Source organism: Marmota monax, unplaced genomic scaffold (assembly GCF_021218885.2).
Source record: "Marmota monax isolate L192 unplaced genomic scaffold, Marmota_monax_Labrador192_F-V1.1 WCK01_AAM20220418_F8-fsc00095, whole genome shotgun sequence".
NCBI classification, from domain to species: Eukaryota; Metazoa; Chordata; class Mammalia; order Rodentia; family Sciuridae; genus Marmota; species Marmota monax.
The window spans coordinates 602,128-617,276 of NW_026695244.1; the positions used below are offsets into that span (position 1 = coordinate 602,128).

A 15,149-nucleotide genomic window follows, 5' to 3' on the forward strand; every position below is an offset into this window, starting at 1 on the left:
TTATTTGAGTTTTTTATATTAAGCTTTTTGAGTTTTTTTAAATATATATTTTGGATATTAATCTTCTATCAGAGGAGTAGCTGGCAAACGCCTTGAGCTTTAGGTGTCTTGCTAAGTAATTTAGTGCCAGCATCAATATTTCGTCCCTTATGGTTTCTTCTAGCACTTGCAAAGTTTTTGGTCTAATTCCTGTCTTTGATACAATTTGATTTGACTTTTGCTCAGGGTGAGAGAGATCAAATTTCATTATTTTAATATAGATAACCAGTTTTCCTAGAACCAGCTGTCTTTTCTCCAACATATTATTTTGGCACCTACGTCAAGTATCAGATGACTGTAAGTATATAAAGGTTTGCCTCTTTATCTTCCATTCTAGTCCATTGATCTTCATGTCTATTTTGATACCAATACCATGCTATTTTTGACATTATATCTCTGTAGTACAATTTGAGAATAGGTATTGTGATGCCTCCAGCCTTGCTCTTCATGTTCAGGATTGCTTTGGCTATTCTGGGTCTTTTATTCTTCTTAATGGATTTTCTAACTGTTTTCTTTTCTAGTTTTAAAAAGAATTTTATTGGTATTTTGATGGGATTGCATTGAATCTGCATAGCACTTTTGGCAATATGTCCATTTTGACAATATTAATTCTATCCAAGAACATGGGAGGTCTTTCCATCCATCATAAGGTATTCTTTAATTTTTTTCTTCAATGTTCTATAATTTCCCAAGCTTTTTTTTTTTTTTTTTTAGGTTACTGTGAATGGGATAGTTTAATTTTTTTTTTTAGGTTACTGTGAATGGGATAGTTTTCCTGATGTCTTTTTCAGCATAATTGCTGTTGGAGTATAGGAAAGCTCTTTATTTATGAATGCGACCTCATATACTTTTCTGAATTTATTCATTAACTCTAGAAGTCTTCTGGTGAAGTTTTTTGGATCTTGTAGATATAGGACCATGTTTTCAGCAAACAGATATAATTCTTCTTCTTTTCCTATTTGTATTCTGATTGTGCTGGGAAGAGTTTCACAAACTATATTGAATAGTAGTGGTAAGAGTGGACATCCTTGTCTTGTTTGTGATTTCAGAGGAAATGCTTTCAGTTTTTCTCCAATCAGTATGATGTTGGCTTTGGATTTGTTTCATATAGCCTTTATTATGTTTAGGTAAATTCCTTCTGTTCCTATTTTCTCAAGCATATTTTAACACAAATGGGTGCTAAATTTTATAAAAGGCCTTTTCTGCATCTATTGAGATGATCATATGATTCTTGTCCTTAATTCTGTGTATATGGTGCATTACATTTATTGATTTGCATATGTTGAAACAACCTTGTATCCTTGGGCTGAAACACACTTGATCATGCTGTATTATCTTCTTGATGTATTTTTTAATGTGGTAGAATTTTTCCAGCTATGTTCATGAGAGATACTGGTCTATAGTTTTCTTTCTTTGATGTGTCTTTGGTTTTTGTAACAGGGTTATACTGGCTTCATAGAATATATTTGGGAATGTTCCCTCCCTTTCAATTTCATGGAATAATTTGAGAAAGACTGGAATGAGTTTTTCTTTAAAGATTTGGTAGAACTCAGCTGAAAATCCTTCTGGTCCTGGGCCTTTGTTTGTTAGAAGGCTTTTAATTGCTGTTTCAATTTTATTACTTGATATTGTTCTATTTATTTTTTCTCTATCTTCCTGGTTCAGTTTGGACAAGTCATATGTGTCTAGGAATTTGTCAATGTCTTCTAGATTTTCTAGTTTATTGAAGTATAAATTTCCAAAATAGTTTCTAATGATATTCTGGATTTCAAAAATGTTTGTAATATCTCCTTTTTCATCTCTAATTTTGTTTATCTTTTCAAAGAAACAACTCTTTGTTTTATTGATCCTTTGTATTTTTTTTTAATTCCCAATTTCATTAATTTTGTCTCTTAATTATACACTGTCTTCTACTGATTTTGGAATTAGTTTGGTTTTTCTTTCCTAAGGCCTGAGGTAGAGCATTAGATTATTTATTTGGAATCTTTCTATTTTCTTCTTCTTATTATTTTTTAAGAGAGAGAGAGAGAGAATTTTTTTTAATATTTATTTTTTTAGTTTTTGGTGAACACAACATCTTTATTTTATTTTTTTATGTGGTGCTGAGAATCGAACCCAGCGCCCCGCACATGCCAGGTGAGCGCGCTACCGCTTGAGCCACATCCCCAGCCCCTCTATTTTCTTTTAATGTAGGCACTCAGTGCTATAGATTTTCTTCTTAGAATTGTCTTCGTACTGTTCCAGAGTTTTTGATACGTTGTATCTCTGTTCTCATTTGTTTCTAAGAATTTCTTCTTTCATTTTTTCTATGAGAATATTATTAAAAACTATTATATAAAAGAGTATTATTCAATCTCCATGTGTTTAAAAGTCAGTTTCAAGTACCCTAAGCAAAAATAGCACCTTAGAAATACTGTTCTCCAGAGTCTTGGGCTGGGAGTCAGTGGTAGAGTGCTTGCCTAGCATGTGTGAGGCACTGGGTTCAATCCTTAGCATCACATAAAATAAACAAATAAAATGAAGGCATTTTGTCCATCTATGGCTATAAATTTAAAAAAAAAAAGTATTCTCCTTCAGTGGCATGTACCTGTTTAATCCAGACACCTCATTCCAACAAATTATTTCTTAGAAGAGTTTAATATATTTTAAGTTATTTTGGAAGAAATGCAACATCTTATTTTTTGGCTTTTTAATTGATACTTTATGGAGGCAGTATGACAACTTATTGACACTAGAGCAATCTCCTCTACCACCTTCATTTCTTGAAGAGAAAACATTTCAAAATGAGGCTTTCTTTGAATAAAACAACAACAACAAAAGCAAACACAGGAAATGAGAGACCATTTCAATAAAGAAATAAAGATATTAAAAAGAAATCAGGGGCTAGGGTTGTGGCTCAGAGGTAGAGCTCTTGCCTACCAGGTGTGAGGCACTGGGTTTGATCCTTAGCACCACATAAATATAAAAAAAGAAAGGCTAAAAAAAAAAAAAAAGAAATCAGAACTCTTGGGCATGAAGTCACAATAACTCAAATTTAAAATTCACTTGAAGCATCACCACAAATCAGATTATAGAGATGGCCTGAAACACAGCGATCCTCCTTCCTCAGCTTCCCACGTTTCTAGGATTATAGGATTGCACCACCCACACCCAGCCTGTATTTGCTTTATCAACTAATTATTTAAATCTTCTTTAAGTTCATTGAACATTTTAATAATCAGTTTTTAGTCTTTCTCTGGAATTTCTTCCACTTCCATACTTGTGGGTTCTTTTGATGGAGACTGTGAATTTTGCAGGGAGATTTGTTTGCCTTTTTCCTCACATTTTCTTTTTTTAAATTCTGGTTTGTTATATATGATAACAGAATGTATTACAATTCATATTACAATATATAGAGCACAAAAATTTCATATTTGATTGAATACAAAGTATATTCACACCATTTGTATCTTTATACATGTACTTTGGATAATCACGTCCATCACATTCCACCATCATTTCTAACCCCATGCCCCCTCCCTTCCATTCCCACCCCTTTTCCCTATCTAAAGTTGGTCTATTACTCCCATGTTCCCCCTCCCTACCACACTATGAAACAGCTTGATGCTGGTTGTTTTAATGAATCATAATAATAGCCATTATTTATCAGGTGGTTAGTATGTGCCCAATACTGTTAAAACACTTCATGAACTAAATTTCTTTTTAAAGTCATGTTTGTTGAGATATAGTTTATATATGGTACAATTTACCCCATTCAGTTTTATAGTTATATGAATTTTGATAACATAAATATAAAAAATGACAACATATGTATATGAATATATAGTACTACCATCAGGATACAGAATGTTAACTTTTTCTCCTTTACTTCTTTTTATTAAACAAATAGAGAAATTAATTTTAATATATTTTCATTTAACCCAATGGATTACCAACATAATTTGCAAAGAGAATAATTGTTAGTAAGATATTTCATGTTTATTTCTTTGTGCTAGTAATTCTTTGGAGTCTAATGTCTATTTAACACACAGCACACCTCAATTCAAGCTAGACACATTTCAAATACTCAGTGGCCTTATGTAACCAATGGCTGCCATATTGGCTCCTTTCTCCATCTTTCACCTTTTGGTGAGACTTATGCTGTAGGCGGCATGATAAGTCCCTTTGTTATGTGGTTTCCTGTTGAATTCCATCAGAAAGGGACACCAAAGAGATGAACTTAGAATATACAAGAGTAGAGTAAGGTGTTTTAATCCTTCCTATAAGACTCTATTAGACTGTGAGTTGGTTTCTACATGCTTTTGGTGGGAATAACTTCAGTTAGATCACCTTCTCCTACAAGTTTTTCATAATGGCTCTCTGTTATTTCACCTCTTACCTCTCCAAGTTTATGGAAGGAAAGGTGCTTCACAAAATTTGTTAGTTACTCTCAACCTTGCCCTTACTTTATAATTACCTTATTAAACAATTTTTACTCTGAGTGATCTTTTTCATCTTTGAATATTAAATAATGGATTTTAAATTATAAGAAATAATTTAAAGATAAAATATACCTCATCTCATACCATAGGCAATGTATATACACATACCAGATTGATTATATATTAAAATATAACATATAAAATGCTAAAACTTTTAAAGAACATATTTGTATAACTTTATGAAGAGAAAAGGAAAACAAAAAAATATGAAATAAACAAAAACCTGAAAAATCAGATGATATTGAAGTTAAAATTTTTATGTAAAAAATTTATCAAAAAGAGTTGAAAGAGACATGAATTGTATTACAGGTCATTTTTGTTTATTTATATTTAGCTTGACTTGGTTTCTTCTTTGGTTGGCTTTTCCTTTATTGTAGTTCTTCCCTTTGCAGAATTTCATTGTTGTTTTTTATTTCCTCCTTGTAGAATATTTTTCCAAGAATGTTCTGAAGTGCAGGCTTTCTTGAATTTGTTTATCATGGAAGGCTTTTATTTCATCATCAAATTTGAAGCTTAATTTTTCTGGATATAAGATTCTTGGTTGGCATCCATTAACTTTTAGAGCTTGGTATATGTTGTTCCAGAATCTCCTAGCTTTGACAGTCTGGGGTTGAAAAATCTGCTGAGATCCGAAATGGTCTTCCCTTATAGGGAATCTGATTTTTTTTTCTCTTGCTGCCTTTAAAATTCTATCCTTATTCTGTATGCCGTGAATTTTCATTATAATGTGTCTTGATGTAGATCTGTTGTAATTTTGTACATTTGGTGTTCTGTAAGTCTCTTGTATTTGATTTTCTGGTTCATTCTTTATGCTTGGAAATTTTTCTGCTATTATTTCATTGAAGTGATTATGCATTCCTTTGGTTTGAATCTCTGAACCTTCTTCTATCCCAATAAATCTTAAACTTGGTCTGATGGTATCTCATAATTCTTGGATATTCTGTTCATGATTTCTTACTATCTTCACTGTGAGGTCTACTTTATTTTCAAGCTTATATTATTTTATAAGGTCATGACTTCCAAGTGATTTAGTCTGTTGTTGATATTGAGTTTTTTAATTGGCTTATTGTTTCTTTCATTTTGAGGATTTCTATTTGTGGGTGTTTTTTTTTAGTATCTGTATTTCTTTCTTGAAGTAATCTTGCAACTTGTATTTGCTCCCTTATCTCTTTGTTGGAGTGATCAATTTTTGCCTGTATCTGCTCACTTAAATTAATTCCCAAATCATTTTAGTTATGTATATTCTGAACTCCTTCTCTTACATTTCACCTGCTTTGCTATGTATGGATTCTATTGTTGTAGTATTTTGTTTGGGGCACTTTCCTCCCTTGTTTTTTCATAATGTCTATGAGTCTTCCTCTCTTGCAGTGTAGATCTGAGGTATGACAGCTTCTGCCCTATTGTCTTATGGTGTCTATATAGGTTACCAATACCTCACTTTTAAGGGAGAGATCAATATGACAGCACTCAATGTACCCAATGTGCAAATGTGCATCCCTATATCAGTTAGCTTCTATTTTTACATTTATTATTTTGCCACTATAATCAGAAATGATGAGTTTGGTTATCTTCTACCTTATAGTCAATAGGTTTGCATAATGGTTTACAGTTTCTAATGGTAGAAGGGGGGCCTGAAATGTTTATGAGGTAGGATGTTAGAATATGGAGGTATTAGATTGTATGACAAGTGAGAGGGTAATCATAAGAAGTTGGTGTTAGTAGGAGAAACAAGAAAGAGGCAACCCCACGCAAGCTCCCTGTTACCTCAGCAACAGGATAACCATTAGCACCCCTAGTAGAGATACCTTTGGTGTAGCAAGGCCCATAGGGACCTTGATGATATCTTATTCCTTATTGTTGTCTCTTGATACAAGCAGTGATACCCCAGTTTTGTGGTGGTGGCAGCCTCAAGCTTATATGTACCCTGATGTTGGGCTGTGAAGCCACACTTTGGTGAATAAGGAACCCCAGCATGGGAAGGTTCACCGCACATCTCTGGGCCTGGGACAGGCCTCTCCTCCCGATTTCTGGACCACATGTGGTGGGCCTCTCCTCCAGATCTCCAGGCTGCGAGTGGCTGGTGGGTCTCTCCTCCGGATCTCCAGCTCTTCATGTTTTCAAGGATCTTGGACTTGCACATCAGTTGAGATGGATTTCTCTTCCTTTTTTATATGTGTGCCCTGTTGTGTTTAGTTGCCTTTTTTGTTCTGGAACTTCTATTTTTGATGTTTGAGTAGATTTCCAGGAGTGAGACCTGAGTTCTCCCTCTAGTTGTTCATACTTGGGGCCTGGTTGTTGGTTTGGGGTTTTCTCTCCCCTATTCTATATGTTGAAGTATTGTTGAGGCTTAAGTGAGGCTAGTTCATTTGTGGAGTGAAGTTCTCTGTTACTTTACTGAGTTGTAAGAATTGCTCAGCAGCAGGATCTCTGCTCTGTGAACTTGAAGTGTGCCAATCACTTTCCAGCCCCTCTTAGAGAAAGGGGGAGTAGCTCGAAATAAATGTCGTGTGTCTACTTTCACTTCTATAATACTAATTACCACCTGTATAGGAATTGTAGGGTCAGCATTTAATGTCATCATGAATAATAGGCAAGCATAAACTACATCATACATTAAACAGCAGGTCTCTACTACACTGTCCACTGTATTAATAATCTCTTTATTTTTATTTGTTCTAATTAGTTATACATTATAGTAGAATGCATTTTGATACATTGTACACAAATGGAGCATAACTTCTCATTCCCCTGGCTGTACATGGTGCAGAGTCACACCAGTAGTGTAATAATACATGTATATAGGGTAATAATGTCTGTCTTAGTCTACCATCCTTCCTATCCCCACTGCCCCACCCCTCCCCTCACTCTCCCCTGCACAATCCAAATTTCCTTCATTCTTTCCTACCCCTCACCCCCACTATGATTCAGCATTGCTTATCAGGAAAAATATTTGGCCTTTGGGTTTGGGGGATTGGCTTATTTCACTTACCACGGTGTTCTCTAGGTCCATCCATTTACCTGCAAATGCCATAATTTCATTTTTCTTTAAGGCTGAGAAATATTCCATTATGCATATAGATCACATTTTCTTTATCCATTTATCTGTTGAAGGGCACCTATGTTGGTTCCATAGTTTAGCCATTGTGAATTGAGCTGGTATAAACATTGATGTGGCTGCGTCACTGTAGTATGCTGATTTTAAGTCCTTTGGGTGGATAACTGGTTCAAATGGTGGTTCTGAGGAATCTTTTTATTTTTTATTTTTTTTTATTCAATCTAAGTTTTCTGAGGAATCTCCACACTTCTTTCCATAGTGGTTTCACCAATTTGCAACCCACCAACAAAATGTGAGTTCACCTTTTCCCCCACATCTTTGCTAACATTTGTTGTTGCTTCTGTTCTTGTTAATTGCCATTATGACATGAGTGAGATGAAACCTAAGAGTAGTTTTAATTTTCTCTAATTGCTAGAGATGATGAAAGATTTTTCTTATGTTTGTTGATGGATTGTATTTCTTCTTCTGTGAAGTATCTGTTCAGTTCCTTAGCCCATTTATTGATTGGGTTATTTGTTTTTTGGTTTTATTTATTTATTTATTTTGGTGTTAAGCTTTTTGAGGTCTTTATATATCCTAGAGATTAATGCTTTATCGGAGGGGTATGTGGTGAAGATTTTCTCCCAATCTGTAGGCTCTCTTCTCATTTTATTGTTTTCTTTGCTGAGAAAAAGCTTTTTAATTTGAATCCATTCTATTTATTAATTCTTGTTTTACTTCTTGTGCTTTAGGAGTCTTGTTAAGAAAGTCAGATCCTAGGCTGACATGGTGAAGATTTGGGCCTATTTTTCCTTCTGTTAGATGCAGGATCTCTGTTTTACTGCCAACCTTACATCCCTGGGATGAACCCCACTTGATTGTGGTGCACTATCTTTTTAATGTGTTTTTTAATGCAATTTTCCAGAATTTTATTGAGAATTTTTGTGTCTATGTTCATTAGGGATATTGGTCTGAAGTTTTCTTTCCTTGATGTGTCTTTGTCTGGTTTTGGTATCCGGGTGAAACTAGCCTCATAGAATGAGTTTGGAAGAGTTCCCTCCTTTTCTATTTCATGTAATAATTTGAGGAGTATTGGTGTTAATTCTTTAAAGGTCTTGTAGAATTCAGCCTGGTCCCGGGATTTCTTGAGAATCTGTCAGGTCCTGGGCTTTTCTTGCTTGGTAGGCTTTTGATGGTGTCTTCTATTCCATTGCTTGAAACTGATCTGTTTAAATTGTGTACGTCCTCCTGATTCAGTTTGGGTAGATAATATGTCTCTAGAAATTTGTTGATGTCTTTAGGATTTTCTATTTTATTTGAGTATAAATTTTCAAAATATTCTCTATTTATCTTCTGAATTTCAATAGTGTTTGGCATGATATTTCCTTTTTCATCATTAATTTTAGTTTTTTGAGTTTTTCTTTCTCTTTATTAGTGTGGCTAAGGGTTTATCAATTTTATTTATTTTTTCAAAGAACCAATTTTTCATTTTGTCAATTTTTTCAATTGTTTCTTTTGTTTCAATTTTATTGATTTGAGCTCTGCTTTTAATTATGTTCTGTCTTCTACTACTTTTAGTGTTGATTTGATGTTTTTCTAGGACTTTCAAGTATAATGTTAGGCCATTTGTTTGTTGACTTTTTATTCTTTTAATATATGAGCTCAATGCAATGAACTTTCCTCTTAGCACTGCCTTCATGATGTCCCAGAGATTTTTATATATTGTATTGGTGTTCTCATTTACCTGTGTGTATTTTTTTTATTTCATCCCTGATTTCTTCTGCTATCCATTCATTATTTAATAGCATGCTATTTAGTCTCCAGGTGTTGGAGTAGCTTCTATTTTTTTATTTCTAGTTTCATTCCATTATGATCTGATAGATTGCAGGATAGTATTTCTATTTTTTTGTATTTGCTGAGGACTGCTTTGTGGCATAACCTATGGTCTATTTTAGAGAAGGATCTATGCCCTGCTGAGAAGAAAGTGTATTTGCTCACTAATGAATGAAATACTCTATATATGTCCATTAAGTCTATATCATTTATTGTATTATTTAGTTCTATAGTTTCTTTTTTAGTTTTTGTTTGGAAGATCTATCCAGTGGTGAAAGAGGTGTGTTAAAATTGCCCAGTATTATTGTGTTGTGGTTTATTTGATTCTTGAAATTGAGAAGGGTTTGTTTGATGTATGTAGTTGCTCCTTTGTTTGGGGCATAAATATTTATGATTGTTATATCTAGTTGATGTATGATTCCTTTAAGCAGTGAAATATCCTTCTTTATCTCTTCTGATTAACTTTGGTTTGAAGTCCACTTTATCTGATATGAGGATGAAAACCCCTGCTTGTTTATGCCATCTGTGTGAATGTTTTTTTCCCAACCTTTCACCTTCAGTCTGAATGTCTTTTCCTAGGAGGTGAGTCTCTTGAAGACAGCATATTGTTGGATCTTTGTAAATATCCAATCTGTCAGTCTATGTGTTTTGATTTGTGAGTTTAGGCCATTAACATTCAGGGTTATTATTGAGATATGATTTGTATTCCTGGTCATTTTGGTTTATTTTTGGTTTTTAGCTCAACTGAGTTTCTCCTTTGATTGACCTTTCCTTTAATGTAGTTCCTCTCTTTGCTTTTCATTTTTTTTTTTCACCTCAAGGAATATTTTTGCCGAGAATGTTCTATAGTCCAGGCTTTCTAGTTGTGAATTCTTTTAAATTTTGTTTATCATGGGAGGTTTTTATTTCATCTTCAAACCTGAAGCTTAATTTTCCTGGATATAAAATTCTCAGTTGGCATTCATTTTCTTTCAGAGCTTGATATATGTTATTTCAGGACCTCCTGTCATTGAGGGTTGGGGTTCTGAAATCTGAATTGGTTTCCCCCATATGTAGTTCAATTTTTTTCCTCTCATAGCCTTTAAAATTCTATTCTTATTCTGTACATTAGTCATTCTCATTATAATGTGACTTGGTGTGGGTTTGCAGTGATTTTGTACATTTGGGGTCCTGTAAGCCTATTGTAGTTGATTTTCCATTTCATTCTTTAGGTTTGGGAAATTTTCTAATATTATGGCATTGAAAAGATAGTGCATTCCTTTGTTTGTATCTCCATACCTTCATCTATTCTGATAAATCTTAAATTGAGTCTTTGCATGTTATCCCATATTTCTTGGAAGTGATGTTCATGGGTTTCTTACCATTTACTTTCTGTGGTTGACTTTATTTTCAAGAGTATATATATTTTGACTTCATTGCCTGAGGTTCTGTCTTCTAAGTCTGTTGGTGATACTTTCCATTGAATTTTTAATTTGATTTATTGTTTCCTTCATTTCAAGGATATCTGCTTGATTCCTTTTTATGATCTCTGCCTCTTTATTGAAGTTATCTTTCACTTCCTGTATTTTCTCTCCAATACCATTCTTTATTTCAAAGATGAATGTGACTATGTATTTTCTAAACTCCTTCTCTGACATTTCTTCTACTGTGTTGTCTATGGATTCTGTTGTTGGAACATCTTGGGTTGTTTGAGGTGCTTTGTTCCCTTGTTTTTTCATGTTGTTTGTATCTTCCCATCTAGTGGTCTGGATCAGAGGCAGTACAGTTTCTATCCTGTAGTCTTATAGTGTCCTTGAAGGCTTCAAGTATCTCACCTTTAAGAGAGAGACCAATATGTACAGCTCCCAGTGTAAACTATATACAACCTTAAACCAAATATCTCCTATTAAGGTTTCTAGAGTTTTGTTGCAGTAAGCAGAAATGATGTGCTCTATTACTGTCTACAATATAAATAGTAAGTTTGTAAAAGGGCTTTCCATTTCAAACGATGGAAAACAAGGGAACAATGCAATATTTATGGAAAGGAGAGAAGAGAGGAAAAATTTATAGTAAGAGTGAGGGAGGAATTAATAGAGGCTGGCAGTTAGTATGAGAGAAGTGAGAAAGAGAATCCAGGGAGACAAGTGAGAGAAAAAAATATAAACAGATTTTTAAAAAGTGAAAATATAAGAATCCATAACAAAACTGTAATATACTGTTCAGACATTCAATTCCTCAATAATGTGTGAAAAATATTTGGATTTAAGGATGGTTGTATTAGAGTTCTCTAGAGGAACAGAATCAACAGAAAGTATATTTATAAACAGAGGATTTATCAGGTTGGCTTATGCGACCAGTAGTGAGATAGTCCACAATGACCATCTGCAGGCTGGAGAGCTGGAAGAACTAGTAGCTATGCAGTCCAAGAGGCTGAAGCCCCAGAAGAAGAGGGATCAACTGTGCTACCCTAGTATGAGGCCAAAGGCTTCTGGAGATTTGCTGGCAGAGTCCACTTTGGAAGAGTGAAGAAGCAAGACTCTGATATCCTCAGATGATTGCAGCAACAATCAAGAACCCATCTAAGAAGAATGAGCTTGCATCTGCTGCTGCTTTCTTGTTCTTCCAACTTTTATTTCATCCAAGCCATCATCCTATTAGACTATGCTGACCATACTTAGGGAGGGTCTCCATTTCAGCTGGCTATCTCACTTTCCAATCATTCCTAGACACACCCTCATTGACATACCCATAAGCCTCTTATCACCAGTATCTCTTAATCCAATCAAGTCGACAATTCAAATTAACCATTACAATGGTAGAAGTGTGCAGGGGGGATTAAAAATAAAAAAAATAGAAATTTAAAAATAAAGATTAAAAAAAGGAAAGTCTCAATGGAAAATTGAACAATTGCTTCTGTTGGCTTTCAAAAATTTTCTCAGCTTCCGTTCTCCACTGATAGATAGGGTTGTCTGAAGTTTGATGTTAGCTCCAATCCAGTGGGTGCTGGACCAGTTGGTGGATGAGCTGATAGCAAGATGCCCTCACACCCTCTTCCAGTTTTCCCACCCATTGTAGCCAGCCCCGTGTGTCCCCATGCACTTCAGGACTCATTGAGCTGGAGAGAGCTCGGTTTTCTCCAATTTCTCCAACCTGTGTGGCCACACACCCCCCTCCAAAAAAAAACTGCCCCTAGTCTCCAGCTTTCCACAGATTTGTCAGACCCAGACTGGCCCAAATAAACCCAGCTGCAATCTGATGGACCTGGGTTTCAGCATCCCAAGGCTCTGCCTTGCTGCAGTACCAAAATCTCAATGCTCTTTCAGCTTGCAGAGACACCACCAGGGATGTGCTCACACAGAGGAGCGACCCTGCAAAGAGGCAGCTAGATAGCGGCCACTAGCACACCCAGCAGAAAGACCTCAAGTGCAATTAGACCTTCAGATACTCCAACAATATATCTCCAGGCACTGGGTGGTGTCCCCAGAGTGATGCAGCTGCACCCCAAGATGACAGTGGAGGCAGTGGTAAATGTGCAGGCCCTGGCCAATGTCCCAAGATGGCAGTGGACGCGTGAGACCAAACCTGCGGGTACCATGACAACAGACTTCCAGGCAGCAGTAGGCAGTGGGCAGCAGGCCACTGGTGATCTGTGGGCCATCTGCAGGCTAATGGCAGATGATAGGTGGGTAGATGTTGGGTGGCGGGTGATGGGCAGGCAAGAGGCAAATAGGGAAATGGTGGATGGTCAGTGAGCAATCTGTGTTCAAAAGATGAACAATGTGCTGGCAGATGGTGAGCAATTGCCTAGATACAGGGGAGGTAAACAGCAGGGGTGGGCAGCCATGGCCGCTTCGCAAAGAAATGGTATTTCCTCTGCTTGAATCCTGAGTCCCAGCGACAAGGAGTGCAGCCTCCCTCTAGTCTGACATCTTGGATCCCCCCTCAGTACTGCAGCTCTTAACCCCTATGTTCATGAGGGGTTTGGGCTGCATTAAAAATCTCAACTACATGAATGGGATAGGAATTACATAAACTATATAATTCTATCAGATAATGGAGTTATAGTTTCTTAAGTGAAGAAAAATAGTGTAGGGAGGCAGAAGAAAATTTGAAATACTTCAAAAGTGAACAGAGGAGAAGCAGGAGATAGGTAGCAGATGATGGCAATAAAGAGGGAGTAAAAAATAACTTAAAGTAATCAAATAATTAAAGAGAGGAAGAGGTGACAGGAAAATTTGGTCATTAGTTGGGGAAGAGAGTGAAGAAGGGATAGTAAGAGGAACAAAAACCTAGGCATGAACAAATGAATGAATGTAAGATCAGAACCTCTCAAACCCATGTATAATTTTATCCCACCAAAGTCAAACCCAGCTAAATAATAAACAGATTAAGAAGAAAGCAATTAAAATGAAAGTAAAATTATGTGAATATAATTTTAAACCCATCCGTGCAGTGAGAAAACACACACACACGCACACACAACACACACAATCACATGGAATGGATAAAAAAAATAAGATGAAATAAAAAATTAAAATTTAAATCTAAAATAGTAAAATAATGGGATAGGGAAAAAAAGATAAAAATTCTTAGTGAGAAATAAAGGGCTTGTTTCTGCTGAGGTGATCAAAACTGTTGGCAAAGATGGATTTTCATTGCTTCAGTTGTTGTTCCATGCTTTGTATTTATTTCTGGGCTCTGTAATCCTTGTGTAAAGAGCTGGGTGTGGCTGTTTCTCACCAAGCTGCCAGCCTACGTAGCCAGGAGCCAAAGCTGGGTGTAGTAGCTCTCAGCTTCCCATCTCATAGTGTTGGATGGAGTAGATGGGGGTGCTGACTAGCTGTGTACTCCCTTGGGGGTGCGGAGTTCTAAATTGGAAGTTCTAGTACTTGGGATTTAGTCTTGGCTGACCTTTGAAACTCTGTTGGTGGGTATTTGAACTTTGATCTACACTCCCTGTTGCTGGGGAAATGCCAATCCCTGCTAGATGTCTGGGTTTCAGGGGCTTCCCATAAATTCCACTTTTAGGTTGCATAGTCCAAACCTCCAGAGTTCTCACATTCACTGTGATGGATGTGAATTACGTAGGATCAGACCTGGAGCAGATGCTATGACCAGTTATTGGCATCTTTTTTTTTTAAAGAGAGAGAGAGAGAGAGAGAGAGAGAGAGAGAGAGAGAGAGAGAGAGAATTATTTAATATTTATTTTTTAGTTTTCAGCGGACACAACATCTTTGTTTGTATGTGGTGCTGAGTATCGAACCCGGGCCGCATGCATGCCAGGCGAGCGCGCTACCGCTTGAGCCACATCCCCAGCCCATATTGGCATCTTCTTAAAAGCTCATACAGGATGCCAGCTATGAAGAACTCTATCTTCAGTATTCTGAAGCTAGCACAACTCTCTCTTCACCTGTTTAGTTCCATTTTTCCAGGCATACCCTGGACCCCACAATAGATGACTACTGGGCCAGGCTGGCAACTTCTGCTATGAACTATTGATCTCCTGCCTCTGCTCACTGCCATGTGGCCACTTATATATGGTTCCTGTCAGGCTATCCACCCATGGTCTGAGTGATGTGGGTTGCTTTTCACTCAACAACTTCCCCTTCCTCTTTGGGCTCATTAAGACCAACCTCTCTCTCTTTTTTCAGTTTCCCGCCAAGCTGATTTTTCACAGTGCTTTCCTCTCTCTCTCTGCCTCTGCTCCCCTTTAACAGCTGTAGCTGCTGGCATTGCTGCCACCAACATCACCGACACCTCCATAACATACTTTCTTATATTAT

At 36.2% G+C, this 15,149-nt stretch overlaps 1 protein-coding gene across 2 annotated transcripts in view; it reads left to right on the top strand.

Moving 5' to 3' along the window:
• The window catches only part of Casp8 (caspase 8), a 52,114-nt gene that overhangs the window by 17,871 nt on the left and 19,094 nt on the right, over positions 1-15,149 (top strand). The gene's annotated exons all lie outside the window — the stretch shown is intronic.